Here is a 22,389-nt window from a genome sequence, read left to right as displayed (position 1 = left end):
CCTGAACAATAGAAATAGCCAAGTTAAAGGTGAGTGGTTTGCCATTCTGCCTTCTACAGCAGGATTTACATGAGGTCAGAGGTTACACATGCACACAAACATAGGGTAAGTGCACCCCCCCCACACACACACACACATACACACACACTCTGTTTGTAGCCTGAAGTGGACTTGGAATGGGGGAGGGGGGGGGTGTACTCTGTTTGCTGCGTAGCTATCTGCGTGTGGAATGTTGTATACGTGACAGAGACGCAAAGCTTTGGAAGCGAGAATATCTCTAATCCTCATCCTCCCCCACCAACACAGAAGAATGTGTTCAAATTGAGTAAATATAGAACACAAGTGTCTCAGCAAAAAAGTTCCTAACCAGCACCCCACATGGACTGTACTGCACTCCAGCCAGCCAGGACATCCATTTATGCTTCTCTCTTGATTTCTTCTGGCTGGGGCTGAATGAGCCACGGTTCGAGTTGGACTCAGACCAACACATTGTATACCAGCATCCTTTATAGAAGCAGACTGTCTAAAAATACCTCAATATCTGAAAACAGCGTACATAAAGAGGTAGAAGTGAACGGTTCAGGAGGGTTCTCTTTTAGTAGGTGAAAGGCCATGAGCTTGATGTGGCGAAGCCTAAAGGTTGAATTATCTGCGCGCTACCGTATCCTCATCCGTTTCCTGGCTAGCACACCCACTGTGCCCCCTTGGAGGAGTGTGTCATACTAGCCCAGTGATTAACAATGTCCCCCGATCCCCCTTCTATCCATGAACACTGGCCCAGTGATTAACAATGTCCCCTGATCCCCCTTCTATCCATGGACACTGGCCCACTGCTTAACAATGTCCCCCGATCCCCTTTCTATCCATGAACACTGGCCCAGTGATTAACAATGTCCCCGATCCCCCTTCTATCCATGAACACTGGCCCAGTGCTTAACAATGTCCCCGATCCCCCTTCTATCCATGGACACTGGCCCAGTGATTAACAATGTCCTCCGATCCCCCTTCTATCCATGCACACTGGCCCAGTGCTTAACAATGTCCCCGATCCCCTTCTATCCATGGACACTGGCCCAGTGATTAACAATGTCCCCCGATCCCCCTTCTATCCATGGACACTGGCCCACTGCTTAACAATGTCCCCCGATCCCCCTTCTATCCATGAACACTGGCCCAGTGCTTAACAATGTCCCCTGATCCCCCTTCTATCCATGGACACTGGCCCACTGCTTAACAATGTCCTCCGATCCCCTTCTATCCATGAACACTGGCCCAGTGCTTAACAATGTCCCCTGATCCCCCTTCTATCCATGGACACTGGCCCACTGCTTAACAATGTCCTCCGATCCCCTTCTATCCATGAACACTGGCCCAGTGCTTAACAATGTCCCCTGATCCCCCTTCTATCCATGGACACTGGCCCACTGCTTAACAATGTCCTCCGATCCCCCTTCTATCCATGAACAGTGGCCCAGTGCTTAACAATGTCCCCTGATCCCCCTTCTATCCATGGACACTGGCCCACTGCTTAACAATGTCCTCCGATCCCCCTTCTATCCATGAACACTGGCCCACTGCTTAACAATGTCCTCCGATCCCCCTTCTATCCATGGACACTGGCCCACTGCTTAACAATGTCCCCGATCCCCCTTCTATCCATGGACACTGGCCCACTGCTTAACAATGTCCCCCGATCCCCCTTCTATCCATGAACACTGGCCCACTGCTTAACAATGTCCTCCGATCCCCCTTCTATCCATGGACACTGGCCCAGTGCTTAACAATGTCCCCGATCCCCCTTCTATCCATGGACACAGCCCACTGCTTAACAATGTCCCCCGATCCCCCTTCTATCCATGAACACTGGCCCAGTGCTTAACAATGTCCCCTGATCCCCCTTCTATCCATGGACACTGGCCCACTGCTTAACAATGTCCTCCGATCCCCTTCTATCCATGAACACTGGCCCAGTGCTTAACAATGTCCCCTGATCCCCCTTCTATCCATGAACACTGGCCCAGTGCTTAACAATGTCCCCTGATCCCCCTTCTATCCATGAACACTGGCCCACTGCTTAACAATGTCCCCCGATCCCCTTCTATCCATGAACACTGGCCCAGTGCTTAACAATGTCCCCTGATCCCCCTTCTATCCATGAACACTGGCCCACTGCTTAACAATGTCCCCCGATCCCCCTTCTATCCATGGACACTGGCCCACTGCTTAACAATGTCCCCCGATCCCCCTTCTATCCATGAACACTGGCCCAGTGCTTAACAATGTCCCCTGATCCCCCTTCTATCCATGGACACTGGCCCACTTCTTAACAATGTCCTCCGATCCCCCTTCTATCCATGAACACTGGCCCAGTGCTTAACAATGTCCCCTGATCCCCTTCTATCCATGGACACTGGCCCACTGCTTAACAATGTCCTCCGATCCCCTTCTATCCATGAACACTGGCCCAGTGCTTAACAATGTCCCCTGATCCCCCTTCTATCCATGGACACTGGCCCAGTGATTAACAATGTCCTCCGATCCCCCTTCTATCCATGCACACTGGCCCAGTGCTTAACAATGTCCCCCGATCCCCCTTCTATCCATGGACACTGGCCCAGTGATTAACAATGTCCCCCGATCCCCCTTCTATCCATGGACACTGGCCCACTGCTTAACAATGTCCCCGATCCCCCTTCTATCCATGAACACTGGCCCAGTGCTTAACAATGTCCCCTGATCCCCCTTCTATCCATGGACACTGGCCCACTGCTTAACAATGTCCTCCGATCCCCCTTCTATCCATGAACACTGGCCCAGTGCTTAACAATGTCCCCTGATCCCCCTTCTATCCATGGACACTGGCCCACTGCTTAACAATGTCCTCCGATCCCCCTTCTATCCATGAACACTGGCCCAGTGCTTAACAATGTCCCCTGATCCCCCTTCTATCCATGGACACTGGCCCACTGCTTAACAATGTCCTCCGATCCCCCTTCTATCCATGAACACTGGCCCAGTGCTTAACAATGTCCCCTGATCCCCCTTCTATCCATGGACACTGGCCCACTGCTTAACAATGTCCTCCGATCCCCTTCTATCCATGAACAGTGGCCCAGTGCTTAACAATGTCCCCTGATCCCCCTTCTATCCATGGACACTGGCCCACTGCTTAACAATGTCCTCCGATCCCCCTTCTATCCATGAACACTGGCCCACTGCTTAACAATGTCCTCCGATCCCCCTTCTATCCATGGACACTGGCCCACTGCTTAACAATGTCCCCCGATCCCCTTCTATCCATGGACACTGGCCCACTGCTTAACAATGTCCCCCGATCCCCCTTCTATCCATGAACACTGGCCCACTGCTTAACAATGTCCTCCGATCCCCCTTCTATCCATGGACACTGGCCCAGTGCTTAACAATGTCCCCGATCCCCTTCTATCCATGGACACTAGCCCACTGCTTAACAATGTCCTCCGATCCCCCTTCTATCCATGAACACTGGCCCAGTGCTTAACAATGTCCCCTGATCCCCCTTCTATCCATGAACACTGGCCCAGTGCTTAACAATGTCCCCTGATCCCCCTTCTATCCATGGACACTGGCCCACTGCTTAACAATGTCCTCCGATCCCCCTTCTATCCATGAACACTGGCCCAGTGCTTAACAATGTCCCCTGATCCCCCTTCTATCCATGAACACTGGCCCAGTGCTTAACAATGTCCCCTGATCCCCCTTCTATCCATGAACACTGGCCCACTGCTTAACAATGTCCCCCGATCCCCCTTCTATCCATGAACACTGGCCCAGTGCTTAACAATGTCCCCTGATCCCCCTTCTATCCATGAACACTGGCCCACTGCTTAACAATGTCCCCCGATCCCCCTTCTATCCATGGACACTGGCCCACTGCTTAACAATGTCCCCCGATCCCCCTTCTATCCATGAACACTGGCCCAGTGCTTAACAATGTCCCCTGATCCCCCTTCTATCCATGGACACTGGCCCACTTCTTAACAATGTCCTCCGATCCCCCTTCTATCCATGAACACTGGCCCAGTGCTTAACAATGTCCCCTGATCCCCCTTCTATCCATGGACACTGGCCCACTGCTTAACAATGTCCTCCGATCCCCCTTCTATCCATGAACACTGGCCCACTTAACAATGTCCTCCGATCCCCCTTCTATCCATGGACACTGGCCCACTGCTTAACAATGTCCTCCGATCCCCTTCTATCCATGAACACTGGCCCACTGCTTAACAATGTCCCCTGATCCCCCTTCTATCCATGGACACTGGCCCACTGCTTAACAATGTCCTCCGATCCCCCTTCTATCCATGGACACTGGCCCACTGCTTAACAATGTCCCCCGATCCCCCTTCTATCCATGAACACTGGCCCAGTGCTTAACAATGTCCCCTGATCCCCCTTCTATCCATGAACACTGGCCCACTGCTTAACAATGTCCCCCGATCCCCCTTCTCTCCATGAACACTGGCCCACTGCTTAACATTGTCCTCCGATCCCCCTTCTATCCATGAACACTGGCCCACTGCTTAACAATGCCCTATTATTTTTTGCCTTTGGGTTATTAGCTCACACATGTTGAAAACGCTCCAGCCACCTCTTGTACCTGTAAAAGCAGAAAGGTGAAGCCTTGCTTGTCTTTACACAGCAACACTGGCATAAACAACATTGCCCCAATAAAATGTATTTTTATTTTTATTATCTGCCACGTCTCTTAATTTCTTAAGAAGTGATAAAACATGTTTTTTTTTCTTCTTTCGGTGCAGCTACTCTGAAGTCATAATGAGGACAATGTGACAGTCGCCCCTTAGCTCAGACAGCTCGGGTCAATGATTCAATTGTAATGAATCGTTATACAACAGCCGTGCAGCGTGCCAGGGTCACATTTCATATGGCCTACATCACCCCTCTTTCCCTGCATGGAGACCGAGGATAGTGTTGGCGAGGCACCATGGAGGAAAGGCTTGCAGCACAACACGATCACAGGCAAATCAAGCATCGAACACTGGCACTCGTTCCACAATGACACCTCTATGACAGTTACCCCTGGAGATTGAGTGAGATGCAGCAAGACATTAAGCCTATTGTTAACCGTAAGTCTCTGATGTTGAAAACTGATAGCAGACTTGCTATTTCAGTACATATTTTATGACCCAATGGAGACAAATCCATCAGCAGCTGCAGATTGGAGACAAGAACACAGAGTCAAGACGGAAATATCTTGGAAATGTGACTCATTTGTGTCGCTTCTTGTCTTAGTACAATAAGTACTGTTATTACACAGAAAATTGTCCAGTGTTGATTTTTCATTGTAACTTTTCTAGTGTTGTTTTTTTCAGTGTTAAATCTCTAGTGTTGATTCAGGAGTTAAATTAACACTGTTGGAGGGAAATTAACACTGTTGGAGGGAAATTAACACTGTTGGAGGGAAATTAACACTGTTGGAGGGAAATTAACACTCAGTGGTGTCGTGTCTTTGGCATCATTAAAGTTGAAGACTGTTATTTTATCAAATAAATTCTCTGTAATTATTATTATGTGATTAAACTAAACAAAAACAGTTTGGTTAACATGATAGATTCAGAGAGAAGAGAAGGGGATTTTGGAAGGAAGCCTAAGGAACATTGGTCTTTATCGGACCTGGGAAGCTATTCTCACATAAATACATATGCCACTTATGATCGCTCATTCGCAAAAGCAATGCATTTTATTTACGTGAAGCTGGTGATGTGAGGCTCTGGTTTGCCCTGTCCTTTGTGGAATCTTCCGGGTCGTTGTGTGGTTACGGGGTCTGAGAGGTTTATCTCACTCTAGAGATTCATCCACGTCGGTCAGTGTTCTCCTACTAGAGTTGTGCACATGTTCAGCTGCAGTCTGATATATGCTAGTTTAGTATGCACTTCTTCTTTAGGTGATCAATAGTTCAGAGTTCATGCCATTTCACGTGTGGCGCAAGCTCTCACGTTTCCTGGCCTGTATGGTTGAAGTGATAAATTAGCCCTTTTTAAACGTGAGGTCAAGTCTTCCTGTTATAATGGAACTTAGGTTGGGTCACGGGGACTTTTATAAAAATGTAGAAAGGGGTTGGTTTATAATTTCCAACCAATGCCTATTCTCTTGGGCGTGGCTGCTGACTTAGTTCAACTTTACAGGGAAGATGATTTTCTAATTTGAAAAGTTCACATCACATTACATAATTTCACAAATAGTTTAATCTTTACTCATTCATTTTATACAAGAATTAGATGCAAACCTCATAACTGAGGCACCTGTATAAACAGAGTTATGGTAATGTGGCTGTATTGTCTTTCATGAGGTCACAAACATGAAACAAAACAGACCGGGTTGTAGCTGGCTTCTCCACTGACCGTTTACACATTCTCCAAAATAGGAATATTGTTCCGTTCTCAAATTGTTCACAACTCTACAAGCCAGTTCACTGAAAGGGCTAGTGTCATGACAGTGGGAAAAATAACCCCATTGTTACTGTTAATAACCAGAGTTTTTTTTTTACACTGTGGAGAGAAACAGTCCCATCAAAACCACACCCATCATTAGCATATTTCTAAGCATGCTATGCAGGCCGATTTTATGGCATTTACATTGATTTATTGATTAATCTTATGCTACACAAAGATACATAAAATGCACTTTTCTAAACTAATCCAATCAGTTGGTTAGATTTATTGCACATGTTACTGAAATGGTTGTTCTGGTTTAAATGTTTGAGGTAGTCTTCTTTACCAGATTTCCTAACCCTGGTAGTCATTCTGAATGCAGGTTGCAGGTAAATTAACATTCCAACTGTTGAATTTCCTTCCTCTGGTTGAATTCCTAAAGGAATTACACATCACTTTGCCAGCAAGCTTGACGTGGCCTTTAATTTGACGTGGCCTTTAATTTGACGTGGCCTTTAATTTGTAAACTAGGATTTTCTTAACTCCACTGTTTAAGTGTAAAACAAAGCCGTCAAAGCGAAGCCTTGTTATCGCTGTACTGTTATGAAGATAAACTATATACTTATTTGATGACAGACACAGGCCTTTAAAAAATAAAGAATTTGTGGCCTCCTGGGTGGCGCAGTGGTCTAGGGCACTGCATCTAGCTGTGCCACCAGAGACTCTGGGTTCGCGCCCGTCGTCTGGGTTAAGGCAGGGTTTGGCGCACCAGTGACTCCCGTGGCAGGCACCCTAAACAGAGTTGCAAGGTGTTTCCTCTGACACGTTGGTGTGGCAGGTTTCCGGGTTGGATGCGTGGGCTCAGGTGAGAAGCGTGGTTGGGTTGTGGAGGACGCATGGCTTTCGTGTCTCCTGAGCCCGTACGGGAGTTGTAGCGATGAGACAAGATTGTAATTACTAACAATTGGATACCATGAAAAGGGGGTAAGAAAAAAAGAATTCAACAAACATGTTAGACTTACTTCCTATCATGGGAAGTAAGTCTACGCTTCGTTCGGAAAGAAAAGGCACTATGGGAAATATGGAAATTAGGCTTTACACCATATAGTGTTAAAACAACACCCCAAATCACATTTTTTTTTATTAACAGTACCAGCCTCAGAAGTTGCAGCCCAAATAAATGCTGGGATGCAGGATCGATAACTTGGGCATCCACCAGCTCCTCATAAAGCGTCCTTGCTCCTTTATTCTCCAAAGGGGGGGATGGGAGGGTAGTGGTGACTTCACTAGGGAGGGGTCTCTGCAGGGCAACCCTGGCCAGTCAGAGTGGCAACACGGTGGCGACGCAGTGGCATAACGACCAGGCTGAGGAGTAGTAAAGGAAAAGGTCTTAGAGTGCGACCAATCCAGGATACACTGCAATGTCTCAATTTGCTTCCTCTGGACCTCCAGCTCAGAAATACAGTACATTCCTCAATTAACGGACAGTTTCCACATTGGAAATTTGGCAGGACAATATTATCCCAGAAATGTGCTAAATAGGTGTAGCTCCTACATGGGATGAAACGTTCACCATAGTCTCTGAAGATGGTTGCTGCCAATCTGGGAAAAGTCTGTTTCCCTGTATGGTGGAATGTGGTAGATGCTATTTTGGAAAAATTCTGTTACAGTTTTTGACAATTGCTTACACATGATTTCTGAAACTCTGGCTCATTTTCTCTAGACTCTGCACACAAAACCCCAAAACACACAACATGCAAAACGTCACACATCTCTTGCAAAACCAAACACTTCATTCAACACTATTTGAACTCTTCTCAAACTTGTGTTTTTGCATCAAAACTCTACACACAAACCATCAAATGATTAGCTCTTATACACTCCTCCTACACACAGATGTGACAAATGTAAAACACCACTAACTTGTGTCTTTTGCATGTTCAGTGTGCAGTGGAGTCCACGGCAGTTTGTCATAGCACTCACACGTACATGTACGTGCACAAATATATACAGTATGTATGCATATTCAGTATATACAGTTGAAGTCGGAAGTTAACATACACCTTAGCCAAATTCCTGACATTTAATACTCGTAATAATTCCCTGTCTTAGGTCATTTAGGAACCCCACTTTATTTAAAAAATGTGAAATGTCAGAATAATAGTAGAGAGAATGTTATATTTCAGCTTTTATTTATTTCATCACATTACTAGTGGGTCAGAAGTTTACATACACTCAATTAGCATTTGGTAGCATTGCCTTTAAATTGTTTAACTTGGGACAAATGTTTCGGGAACCCTTCCACAAGCTTCCCACAATAGGTTGGGTGAATTTTGGCCCATTCCTCCTGACAGAGCTGGTGTAACTGAATCCGGTTTGTAGGCCTCCGTGCTCGCACACACTTTTTTCTGCCCACAAGTTTTCTATAGGACTGAGGTCAGGGCTTTGTAATGGCCACTCCAATACCTTGACTTTGTTGTCCTTAAGCCGTTTTGCCACAACTTTGGAAGTATGCTTGGGGTCATTGTCCATTTGGAAGACCCATTTGCGACCAAACTTTAACTTCCTGACTGATGTCTTCAGATGTTGCTTCAATATGTCCACATCATTTTCCTGCCTCATGATGCCATCTACTTTTTGTAGTGCACCAGTCCCTCCTGCAGCAAAGCACCCCCACAAGATGATGCTGCCACCTCCGTGTGTCATGTTCGTCGTATGAAGGAGACCAAGGCGCAGCATGGTATGCGTACATTCTTATTTATTTAAAGAATGAACACTGAACAAACTAAAAAAAGAACAAAACAAAACGTGAAGCTATACAAACGAGTGCTGATAGGCAACTGTTTATCGTTGTCTCTGATTCAGGATCATATTTTGGTAGCCATAAATATGATCCCCAATCAGAGACAACGATAAATAGCTGTCTCTGATTGGGAACCATATCAGGTCAACATAGATATACAAAAACCTCTACACAATACAAAAACCCTAGACATACAAAAACTAGCGTACCCACCCACCTCACAACCTGACCTAAGCAAAATATAAAGAAAACAGAGATATCTCAGGTCAGGGCGTGACAGTACCCCCCCAAAGGTGCGGACTCCCAGCCGCAAACCTGAACCTATAGGAGAGGGTCCGGGTGGGCATCTACCCTTGGTGGTGGCTCCAGTTCTGGACGCAGCCCCTCCTCCTTATGCTGATCCCACCGCCTTTGTAGAACCGGACCGTGGATCATCGCCGGAGACTCTGGACTGCGGATCATCGCCGGAGGCCCCAGACTGGGAACCGTCGCCTGATGCCTGGTGCCGGCACTGGTGGTACCACGCTGGGGACATGCACCTCAGGGCCGAGGAGCAGGAACAGGACAAACTGGACTGTGGAGGCCCACTGGAGTCCTGGTGCATGGGACCGGTACAAGTGGCACCGGGCTGATGACACGCACCTCAGGGCGAGTGCGGGGAAGAGGCACAGGACGTACTGGACTGTGGAGGTGCACTGGAGGCCTGGTGTGTGGTGCTGGCACTGGTGGTACTGGGCTGGTGACACGCACCTCAGGGCGAGTGCAGGGAGCAGGCACATGACACACTGGGTTTCGAAGGTACACTGGAGACCTAGTGTGTATAGCCGGCATCAATGTTTCCGGAACTTTAACACACATTTCAGGACGAGTACGGAGAGCTGACTCGGGTGGCACCAAACTGACAACACGTTCCTTTATTCCACGTCGATACTCCCCAGCCTGCGTCCAGGGTCCTGCTCCATCCAGAATCTCCTCCCAGGTCCATTCCTCCTGAACACGCTGCTTGGTCCGTTGGTGGTGGGATCTTCTGTCACGTTCGTCATAAAGAACGGACCAATGCGCAGCGTGGTATGCGTACATCCTTATTTATTTAAAGAATGAACACTGACCAAACTAACAAAACGTGAACCTATACTAACGAGTGCTGACAGGCAACTACACATAGACAAGATCCCACAAACACCAAAGCCCAAGTTTGCTAATAATAAAGATCAGGCCTAGTTATAGTATTAATGTACAGTATATATATATATTTTATCTATTAGATTAAACAGTAACACATAGACATAAATCGGCACTTAACAATTTTGATTACTGTTTTGATTACAGTTAATAACAATTTTTTCAGCATATTAACCATAAGGCAGTGCAATCTACACCATATTTAAAGTATTATATTGTATATTATATCATTCTACAGTGTTTTACTGTTGAAATTACAAAAGAGTCTTACAGTGTAGGCTTAACACACAACAAAATCAAAGGTGTACCTTTAATTCAGAAAGTGTCCAACTGAACTGGTGTTGAAATAACACTTTTGAACGTGTTAAAGATTTGACTATGTTGCAGTGTTTCCCATTTAACTCTGGAAAAAGCCAAGAACTTGAGAGGAACGTATACACTACATGACCAAAAGTAGGTGGACACCTGCTTGTCGAACATGGAGGCATTGTCATGCTGAAACAGAAAAGGGCCTTCCCCAAACTGTTGCCACAAAGTTGGAAGCAGAGAATCGTCTAGAGTGCCATTGTATGCTGTAGCGTTGCTCCACTGGAACTAAGGGGCCTAGCCCGAACAATGGAAAACAGTCCCTGGCCATTATTTATCCTCCGCCAAACTTTACAGTTGGCACTATGCATTCGGGCAGTTTGGAACTCGGTAGTGAGTGTTGCAACCGAGGACAGACGATTTTTAAACGCTATGCGCTTCAGCGGTACCGTTCTGTGAACTACCACTTTGCGGCTTAGCCGTTGTTGCTCTTAGACATTTCCATTTCACAATGATAGCACTTACAGTTGACCGGGGCAGCACTAGAAGGGCAGACATTTGACAAATTGACTTGTTGGAAAGGTGGTATCCTATGACGGTGCCATGTTGAAAGTCACTGAGCTCTTCATTAAGGCCATTCTACTGCCAATGTTTGACTAATATGTCAGCAACTGGCGTGGCTGAAATAGCCGAATCCACTAATTTAAATGGGTGTCCACATACTTTTGCACATATAGTGTATCTTCCTCAATGAGGACGAGACTGAAGCTATACGCAAGAAGAGCAAAGAACTTATCCCAGCCATGAAAGCTGCCAGAGCGCGTGGGGACATCTGCTATGACAGGCTCATTGACCATCCTCCCTCCCAATAGCCTTGAAGGGATGAGAGAACCAAGCCTATGGGTTTGTAGCTTCAACCACGCATCACACACACCAGCTGATTAATGGACTGCTGAATGTATATATTTTTTTCTTGCTTCATTTGCTCTTTTCCATATTATGTCCATCTCTGATAAGCTACCCAAAAAGGGTTGAAAATAGTCCATATTAATATGTAGCCTTAGAAATAAGGTTAATGAAATCAATAACTTGCTAAGATCGGATAACATTAATGTATTAGCCATTTATGAGTCTTACTTAGACAATTCATTTGATGATACAGCAGTAGCAATACAAGGATATAACATCTATAGAAGAGACATGAATGCTTATGGGGGAGGTGTTGTTGTGTATATTCAGACATAGAGTGGCTTGCGAAAGTATTCACCCCCTTTGGCATTTTTCCTATTTTGTTGCCTTACAACCTGGAATTAATGTTGCTTTTTTGGGGTTTGTATCATTTGATTTACACATTTGATTTACATGCCTACCACTTTGAAGATGCAAACTATGTTTTATTGTGAAACAAACAAAATTGAAAACTTGAGCGTGCATGACTATTCACCCTGCCAAAGTAAATACTTTGTCGAGCCACTTTTTGCAGCAATTACAGCTGCAAGTCTCTCGGGGTATGTCTCTATAAGCTAGGCACATCTAGCCATTGGGATTTTTGCCCATTCTTCAAGGCAAAACTGCTCCAGCTCCTGGATGGGTTCCACTGGTGTACAGCAATCTTTAAGTCATACCACAGATTCTCAATTGGATTGAGGTCTGGGCTTTGACTAGGCCATTCCAAGGCATTTAAATGTTTCCCCTTAAACCACTCGAGTGTTACTTTAGCAGTATGCTTAGGGTCATTGTCCTGCTGAAAGGTGAGCCTCTGTCCCGGTCTCAAATCTCTGGAAGACTGAAACAGGTTTCCCTCAAGAATTTCCCTGTATTTAGCGCTATCCATCGTTCCTTCAATTCTGACCAATTTCCCAGTCCCTCCCTATGAAAAACATCCCCACAGCATGACGCTGCCACCACCATGCTTCACTATGGGGATGGTATTCTTGGGGTGATGAGAGGTGTTGGGTTTGGGCCAGGCAAAGTATTTTCTTTGATGGCCATAAAGCTACATTTTAGTCTCATCTCAACACCCAACACTTGATTTAGAGTAAACTGGACTCACTTTCTTAGTGCTGATGCTGTTACACTTTCTCAGTGTAAGAAATTAACACACTATTACAGTAACTAATTTTGGGGTGTTGCTTTAACACTGTATGGTGTAAAGCCTAATATATAGATATTTTCCAGGATGCCTTGCCTTTTCGAGTAAAACCTAGAGTTACCACCCAAGACTGTATTTGTTAGTGACAGAGACATGGTTGTTGAATTAAATCTCATTTGAGTCCTTGGCCTTCACCAAGTGAGTTTTTAGTCAAATCTAAATTCTTTAGGACAATATGTATATAATAAGGACTTACTTTGATGGCTTAGTTTTACCTGAACCACAGTGATGTTAGAGAAACTCTTCATTTACAGGCCACATCAGGCCTGAAAGTCACATTATGCTGGCATGCAAAGTGATATTTAATTCCTATATGAATCCAGACGGAGTTAGGATATCCTACAGTTGTAACAAAAAAACAGAAGTGTTTTGGCCATCCAGGACCAGAATTGAACAGCCCTGTTATAGGGGTCACCATTTGAATAAGCCTCATGATATGCTTAACATTTTTAAGTGTTACATTTCTAGTGTTGATTCAGGAGATGAATTAACTCTGCAATAGTTAAACACTCAGTGGTGTAAAAGAATCCCAGTGTTGGTGTTAATAACCAAAGTTGAGTGTGAGAGTGTGATGTGTCAGTTTTACTCAATGGAGAGGAAAAACGTTCCCATCAAAACCACACCCATCATTATCACATTTCCCAGCATGCTCTACAGCAGTGGTTCCCAAACGTTTTATAGTCCCGTACCCCTTCAAACATTCAACTTCTAGCTGCGTACCCCCTCTAGCACCAGGGACAGTGCACTCTCAAATATTGTTTTTTGCCATCATTGTAAGCCTGCCACACACACACTATAAGATACATTTATTAAACATAGGAATGAATGTGAGCATTTGTCACAACCCAGCTTGTGGGAAGAGACAAAGAGCTCTTATAGGACCAGGGCATTAATAATGATCAATCATTTTGCTCTTTATTTAGCCATCTTACATATAAAACCTTATTTGTTCATTGAAAATTGTGAATAACTCACCACAGATTAATGAGAAGGGTGTGCTAGAAAGGATGCACATAACTCTGCAATGTTGTATTGGAGAGTCTCAGTCTTAATTCATTTTCCACACACAGTTTGTGCCTGTATTTTGTTTCCATGCTAGTGAGGGCTGAGAATCCACTCTCACATAGGTACGTTTTTGCAAAGGACACCAGTGTCTTAACAGCACGATTTGCCAAGGCAGGATACTCTGAGCACAGCCCAATCTAGAAATCTGGCAGTGGCTTCTGATTAAATTCAATTTTCACAGAACCGCTCTCCTGTTCAGATATCGGTAAGTGGACTGGAGGCAGGGCATGAAAGGGATCACGAATCTAGTTGTTTGCGTCATCCGTTTCGGGAAAGTACCTGCGTGATTGCGCACCCAACTCACTCAGGTGCTTCGCTATATCACATTAGACATTGTCTGTAAACTTGAGTTCATTTGCACACAAAAAATCATACAATGATGGAAAGACCTGTGTGTTGTCCTTGCTAATGCAGACAGAGAAGAGCTGCAACTTCTTGACCTGTTATGGCTGCAATCCCGATATCGGGATCGATATGACGACTACCAGTGAAAATAGAGGGCGCCAAATTCAAACCACAGAAATCTCATAATTACAATTTCTAAAACATACATGTGTCTTATATCATTTTAAAGCTATTCTCGTTGTTAATCCCACCAACGTGTCTGATTTCAAATAGGCTTTTCAGCGAAAGCACTACAAACGATTATGTTAGGTCTCCACCAAACCACAATAAGCACAGACATTGTCCAGCAAAATATAGCATTCACAAAAAAACAGAAATAAAGATACAATTAATCACTAACCTTGAATTATCTTCATTATATGACACTCTTAGGACTTCATGTTGCACAATAGATGCATGTTTTGTTTGATAAAGTTCATATTTATATAAAAAAATCAGAGTTTACATTGGCGCTTTAGATTCACTAGTTCCAAAAACATCAAGTGATTTTGCAAAGCCAAATCGTTTCAACAGAAATACTCATCATAAATGTAGATGATAATACAATGATAATACAATTCCATGTTATACACATGGAATTATAGATATACCTCTCCTTAATGGAACCGCTGTGTCAGATTTCAAAAAAAGTTTACGGAAAACGCAACCCATGCAATAATCTGAGATGGCGCTCAGAATAGTAGCCAAATTAGTCTCCATGTTGGCATCAACAGAAAGCAGAAAATACATGATAAATGTTTCCTTACCTTTGATGAACTTCATCAGAATGCAGTCCTAGAAATCCCAGGTCCACAATAAATGCTTGATTTGTTTGAAAATGTCCATTATTTATGTCCAATGAGCTACTTTGGTTAGCGCATTTGGTAAACAATTCCAAAGTTACAGAGCGCGTCCACTATAACGTGACGAAATGTCCAAAAGTTCCGTAACAGTCAGTAGAAACATGTCAAACAATGTACTGAATCAATCTTTAGAATGTTGTTTACATATATCTTGAATAACGTTCCAACCGGAGAATTAGAATGACTTCAGATGAGCGATGGAACGCAGGTCCTTCATCTGTGAACGTGCCTCGTGAAAGCATGGTCCACTCATGGCTTTGGTGACTATTTCCTGTGCCAATCGACCCCCCTTCACATTAGAGTCATCAGACAAAGTTCTATTGACTGCTGACATCTAGTGGAAGGCGTAGGAAGTGAAAACTCATCCATATCTCGCTGTAATTTCATTGAGACCTTGGTTGAAAATCTGCCACCTCCAGAAAAAAACAGGAAGTGAAATTTCTCAAGTTTTTGCCTGCTATATGAGTTATGTTATACTCACAGACATAATTCAAACAGTTTTAGAAACTTCAGAGTGTTTTCTATCCAATACTAAAAATAATATGCAAATATTAGCAACTATGACTGAGGAGCAGGCCGTTATGGGCATCTTTTAACCAAGCTACTCAATACTGCCCCTGCAGCCATAAAAAGTTAAGCATAGCCTCAATTTTGTCCCCCGCACATTGAATATAGTTGCGGAGAGTCCCTGTAATCCTAGATTCAGATTATTCAGGTGGGAAAAAACATCACCCAGATAGGCCAGTCGTGTGAGAAACTCGCCATCATGCAAGAGGTCAGACAAGTGAAAATGATGGTCAGTAAAGAAAACAATAAGCTCGTCTCTCAATTTTAAAAAAGGGTCAATACTTTGCCCCTTGATAACCAGCGCACTTCCGTATTTTGAAAAAGCACTACATAGTCTCTGCCCATATCATTGCACAGTGTAGAATATACACAAGAGTTCAGGGGCCTTGCTTAAACAAAGTGAACCATTTTCACTGTAGTGTACAAAACAACTTTCAAGCTGTCATGCATTCCCTTGGCAGCAAGAGCCTCTCAGTGGATGCTGCAGTGCACCCAAGTGGTGTCGGGAGAAACTGCTTGCACTCCACTATGTCTCCCTGTTATGGCTTTTACACCATCAGTACTGACACCAACATGAACAGCAGCTACGTTTAGCTGCATACGGACCGTTAGTGGAGTTCCCACGAGAGAATAACGTTAATGTGATTGGATGTTACTTATTTGACTAGGCTTCCTGTATTTGACCTTGTGTTGTTACTTCACTGGACACTAGATGCTTTAATCTTATTTTTGGCACTGAAACAAGGCTACTCAGTAAAGATAAAAACCTCACCCAAATGTATAGCCCCGATGTGAAGATTTATATATATATATATTAAAAAAATGTGAATCACATTTTTATTTGGCGTACCCCTGACGACATTGAGTGTATCCTACCCAAGTTTGGGAATACCTGCTCTATTGCATTTAAACAAATTATTGTTACTCTAAAAGTTTATGGAATTGTGTTAAGATGATCGTACCATGGATTATTTAGATATTTGATTTTGAATTTTAGGACCCCTTTAGATAACCCCCCCCCCCTCCACACACACACACATTTTTTTTTACAAAGTTATTTGATAAAATATAGAATATGGTCTGTATTACTATAGCCCATAGAAACGCAGTGTATAACACATTAATAAAAAGCAAAAAAACTGTAAAAAAAATAATCTTAAGAAATAAGGTTTTGAAGTGTCTGTCCTATGTTTAGGAGACAAAAGAAAGCTCAGCTGATATTTTTGTTTTTTTTGGACACATATTTATTAACCTCTTATTTTTGTTGCACAAAACTACCTCCATACTTCCATTTGCTTGTATTGGTTACCTTCAAACGAGTCTTGTGACACTTGTGGGGGTCGTAAAGCAAAATGGAGAACACCATTGTTTTCACGAGAGTCATAATAGTTTGTAGCTCAAATGGTCCGGACTCTATAGACAGAAGTTGGCACATCAGCGTTACTGACTTTAGACGAGTCCCGTAACACTTGTGCAAAAACGTAAACCGTTCGGACGCTACAGATGTTTTTGTGAGAAGACGGATTTTCGGGATGTCTCATGGTCTGACAAATACACTGTAAATCAACTACTTTCCACCATACATGCGGAAGGCTCACATCGACGAATGTGGTCGATTGAGATGCAGCCCATGCAAAAAAAACGGATATCTCTAGTTTAAACTGATGGATTTTGATGGGGATTTTTTTTATGATGTGCGTCAATCAACACTAGGTAACACTGGCCAATTTTCTGTGTAGTTATGTAATCTGAAGTTATGGGCCAGTGTCGTACCACTTTTCATAGGTTTGGGTGTTCACACAATGTAATTTGCGTGCAGGGGGACAGATATACAGAGATGTACAAGGTTAATATGTAAAAAAAAAGAAATGATTATTAACTAAACTAAAGGTTTAGAGGTTCTGTTTTGACTCAGGCTTGCATCAAAAGTTTTCAATTACAGTGTTTGTACTCTTATGCAACTTTGCACATATGCTTTACTTTAAGAACACATTTTTAGGCACGGCCGGGTTGAGGGGTGGTGTCTGAATTAGATAGGGTTTGTGGGGGGGTAGAAGTGATAAATAGCAAAAGGCATGTGGCATGTTGAATACCATGCTGCAGTTCAGAGGGTTGACAGCCTCACAGTGAGCACCATTTATAAGAGAAAGAGCTTAAAGACGTTGTTTACAATAATGGGTCATTCAATTACTAATGTTGCTCAGTTCGCTATTATGTTCTGCCAGGTTCATCATTTTTAAATGTCCCGCCAGAATTCTCTCAATTTGGTGTTTATGCTTTTGTAAAAAAAAATATATATAAACACCACCATAGTGCACAAACATGAAATTTAAAACATGCGTGCCTCACCACTTGATAACAATAAACATTTTGATAAAAAGCTAAATCAACATTCCTGTTGCACCTGTGACATTGTTTTGTGTAATTGAGAACAAATAAATGTAGTATGCTAAAAGTCCATATAATATATGAAAAAAGACATATTAATAAGATAGTTCACCCAAAAATTACAAAATGACAGTGGCTACATTTACATGAACACAATAATACGAAGATTTGTATAATAGTTTGATTAAAACATTTACATACTTTACAAGAAGAACAATGTTCCTAATAATCCTGTTTACAGAGACACATCTGACATCAGGCTTCCTGATGGGACTTTAAAATGCAGAAAATCAGCAATCAATCAAAACGTACTATCACAGCATATATAACATATTTATGTGAAAAATGTCCAAGAACCCATACTTTCACACTCTTCTCAATTTACATGAACAACATAGCTCAGGCAGTAGGAAGCTCTCTCACACATGTATATGCAGATGATACAGTCTCCTCTGGTTTTGTGTTAAACACAACAACAAGCAGAATGCTCTGGGGCACATGGTTTACTCAAGTATGTTGCGATTTCAAGAGCAGCGTTGTTGGCGGCCATGAACATGGATTTCCTACTGGAACGGTCAGTCATGTACTCAAGAGTTTAGAGCGTGACTGTGTTGGAGGGGTTGCAGGTACGGTACCTCTGCATATCCAGAAGAGGGGTGACCTTTGCAAGGAGAAGATCCTTCGTACTGTTTGCCTCATCCCCAGAACACCAATCCACTTTCAAGCGTGGATCCAGGCATGTTGCCAACTGAAACACTCCATCTCTTCGACAGCCATTCTTCTCCGAGAACTTCATGGTTTTAAGCATTTTGTTATGTCATTTGTGAGGCAAAGACCTTTGGCACATGTTATGGAATTAGCTGCTGGTTACAACCTGGTCCACCTGGACCATTTCAGTGGAATACGTAAAATGTCTCCAGAGTTTCACAAAGCTTTCAGATGTTTCTCTGTGTCCGTGGCTGTGAGCCTGCATGAGTCATGGAGCCGACTGAGGACTTCTGGTGTAACTCTCAGAATTGACCTGAGCATATTCAGCTAGCTATTCCATCTTGTCACATTTGAAATATTTAGTTTGTTGTGGGCCTCCAGTAGCTCTGTATGGTTTGGGACAATATTCTAGACACCTTGCCTAGCACTTGTCTAAATGAGCCAGCCTGCTCTGGGGCATCACGGACAACCAGTTGGATAGTGAGAGCAAAGCATGAACTACGTTCAGGTGGAAAGTTCTTCAGTTTGTCACGTACAGACACAACTTCCAAGTCAACATCCCCATGAAAAAAATGGGCCCAATTTAAGCACACACGTAACAAAATAACACATTTGTAATGTTTTAGTGCATTATCCTTGTGCAGATGCCATCATCTCCTTTGATAAGATGGTGCCGATGGAGTAGGGCATTATCTAACGAGTTCCAACCCAACTTTGCTATTTAGTGGCTTTTTTTTTCGTGTTTATCTTATTTTTTTTCCGTACAGAACGTTTGGTCCCGCTTTATTTGAAGTGCATCTTATGAAGGCTTTATAAAGCTTAAAAAGCACTGCATAAATGGATCACAAATAATCTATAACCGTATTTCATGCACTATAAAAAATGAATAGATGTGAAAAAAATCTATTGATGGTTATGTCATACACATGAATCTGTATAAAGCATGATATACGGTTATAGAGTATTTGTGAATTGAAGCCTTCAGAAGATGCATTTATATTAAAGCAGGACAGAAAGTTCATACCGCAAAGCACTACTGGACATCAGATGGACAGTTACTAACCTCCATTTCGACTTCAAATACAACCCCTATCAGTGATGTGTATTTATGGATGCCAAGGGAAGCCTGGCTTCCCCCAAAAGTGTACCAATCGTTTTTTTGGTTTAACATAAAATAATTTAACTTTTGTCTCTGTGTTTCATAATTTTCCTTCAATTCACAACAGGCTGAATGTACAGTTGAAGTCTGAAGTTTACATACACTTAGGTTGGAGTCCTTAAAACTCGTATTTCAACCACTCCACAAATTTCTTGTTAACAAACTATAGTTTTAGCAAGTCAGTTAGGACTTCTACTTTGTGCATGACACAAGTCATTTTTACAACAAGTGGGGTGGCAGGGTAGCATAGTGGTTAGAGCGTTGGATTAGTAACCAAAATGGTTGCAAGTTCAAATCCCCAAACTGACAAGGCACAAATCTGTCGTTCTCCCCCTGAACAGGCCGTTAACCCACTGTTCCTAGGCCGTCATTGAAAATAAAAATTTGTTCTTAACTGACTTGCCTCGTTAGATAAAGGAAAAATAAAAGTCTAACTCTTGGTACCACTGGATGCGAAAGACAAAGACAAATCTGATGGTACAACCCATACTGTACAAACAATTGAACGCAAGTGTAAACAACATGTGAGTATACTGCTCAGGAAGGAGACACTTTCTGTCTTATAGAGGTGATTGTACTTCGATGTATAAATAAATCCTAGAACAACAGCAAAGGACCTTGTGAAGATGCTGGAGGGAACAGATACAAAAGTATCTATATCCACAGTAAAACGAGTCTTATATCGACATAACCTGAAAGGCTGCTCAGCAAGGAAGAAGCCACTGCTCAAAAACCACCATAAAAATGCCAAGACTACTGTTTGCAACTGCACATGGGGACAAAGATCATACTTCCTGGAGAAATGTCCTCCGTTCTGATGAAACAACAATAGAACTCTTTGGCCATAATGACCATCATTATGTTTGGAGGAAAAAGGGGGAGGCAGAAGAACACCATTCCAACCGTGAAGCAAGGGGGTGGCAGTGTCAAGAAAAATTATGTGGATGTATTGAAGCAACATCTCAAGACATCAGTCAGAAAGTTAAAGCTTGGTCGCAAACGGGTCTTCCAAATGGACAATGACCCCAAGCATACTTCCAAAGTTGTGGCAAAATGGCTTAAAGACAACAAAGTCAAGGTATTGGAGTGGCCATCACAAAACCCTGACCTCAATTCTATAGAACATTAGTGGGCAGAACTAAAAAAGCATGTGCGAGCAAGGAGACTACATACCTGACTCAATTACAGCAGCTATGTCAGGAAGGAATGGGCCAAAATTCACCCAACTTATTGTGGGAAGCTTGTGGAAGGCTACCCGAATCCTTTTACCCAAGTTAAACAATTTAAAGTCAATGCTACCAAATACTAATTGAGTGTATGTAAACTTCTGACAGGGATTTTTACTAGAATTAAACGTTAGGAATCGTGAAAGACTGAGTTTAAATGTATTTGGTGTATGTAGACATCCGTCTTCAACCGTATCTCACTGGAGAAAACAAACACGCATGCACGCACGCACGGACAGATATCAAATCCATAATATTTCGATAGGACAAAATTGTTTTTGGTATCTATTAGTGATCACTGTATTAGACTAAGCAGAGGTGTGTTGATGATGTTGAAATGTTGAAGTTGAAATGGTATAGTGGAGGAAGTCTCTATCAGTCTTGAGACCACAGCAAAAATCCTCTGAATTTTGCTGACAATCACACAGAGTAACTCTTGGAACAACTGGATGAGGAAGACAAAGACCAATCTGACGGTACAACCCATACGTCTATATTAAAAGGGTGTAGAAATCCACAAAAATAACCGGCTTTGAAATATGGATGGCTGTCCACCAACATTAGGTCATATTTTACCTGTTGGCAACCAGCATCGTTGACCATATTTCTCATTTGAGGAACCTAGCAATTCTCCATAATTAACATAATTTGATTGCAACAACTGTTGATGCTGAGAATGCAACACAAACCAGTGGTGCAAATGCTCTTTTCAAGATGCTCCACCTTGATCACAACAACTTATGCACCAAGACTATACTTTCAGGGATCATATCTATAGTGCTGTACTTGAGAAATGTGTGTCTAAAGTGGTAGATCTCGCTATACATGATGACGATTAAAGATATTCCTGTTCAGAGCATGAATCTGGTGGTTAGAAGTAACTTTGCTCATTTTTCTTCCACCTTTGATGACTGTTCCTTGTTCTTCAATGAACGTGGATGAAGGGAATATGTTCTGAGTGGATGTTAACCATGTACAATAAAAACTACTGAAATGTCTTCCTTATCGTTAGTAAAATAAACCTCTTGAATCAGTCCTGAGACCCCAGCAATAATCTTTTCAGTTTTCTGGCTTTCGTTGATCTCCATGTCCAGCCCTTATATTTTGCTTCAAAATGAGTTGTTTTAACATTTTCCTTTCAGGACAACCTTTGAC

At 43.0% G+C, this 22,389-nt stretch overlaps 1 non-coding gene across 1 annotated transcript; it reads left to right on the top strand.

Moving 5' to 3' along the window:
* The first annotated feature begins 21,981 nt into the window (after positions 1-21,981).
* Positions 21,982-22,197, top strand: LOC112219253. The gene has a single exon (XR_002948710.2). It is a non-coding gene; the product is annotated as a small nucleolar RNA U3 (small nucleolar RNA).
* Positions 22,198-22,389: the final 192 nt, after the last annotated feature.

Source organism: Oncorhynchus tshawytscha, linkage group LG01 (genome assembly GCF_018296145.1).
Source record: "Oncorhynchus tshawytscha isolate Ot180627B linkage group LG01, Otsh_v2.0, whole genome shotgun sequence".
Lineage (NCBI taxonomy): Eukaryota > Metazoa > Chordata > Actinopteri > Salmoniformes > Salmonidae > Oncorhynchus > Oncorhynchus tshawytscha.
This window is presented reverse-complemented; position numbering and strand designations above follow the sequence as displayed.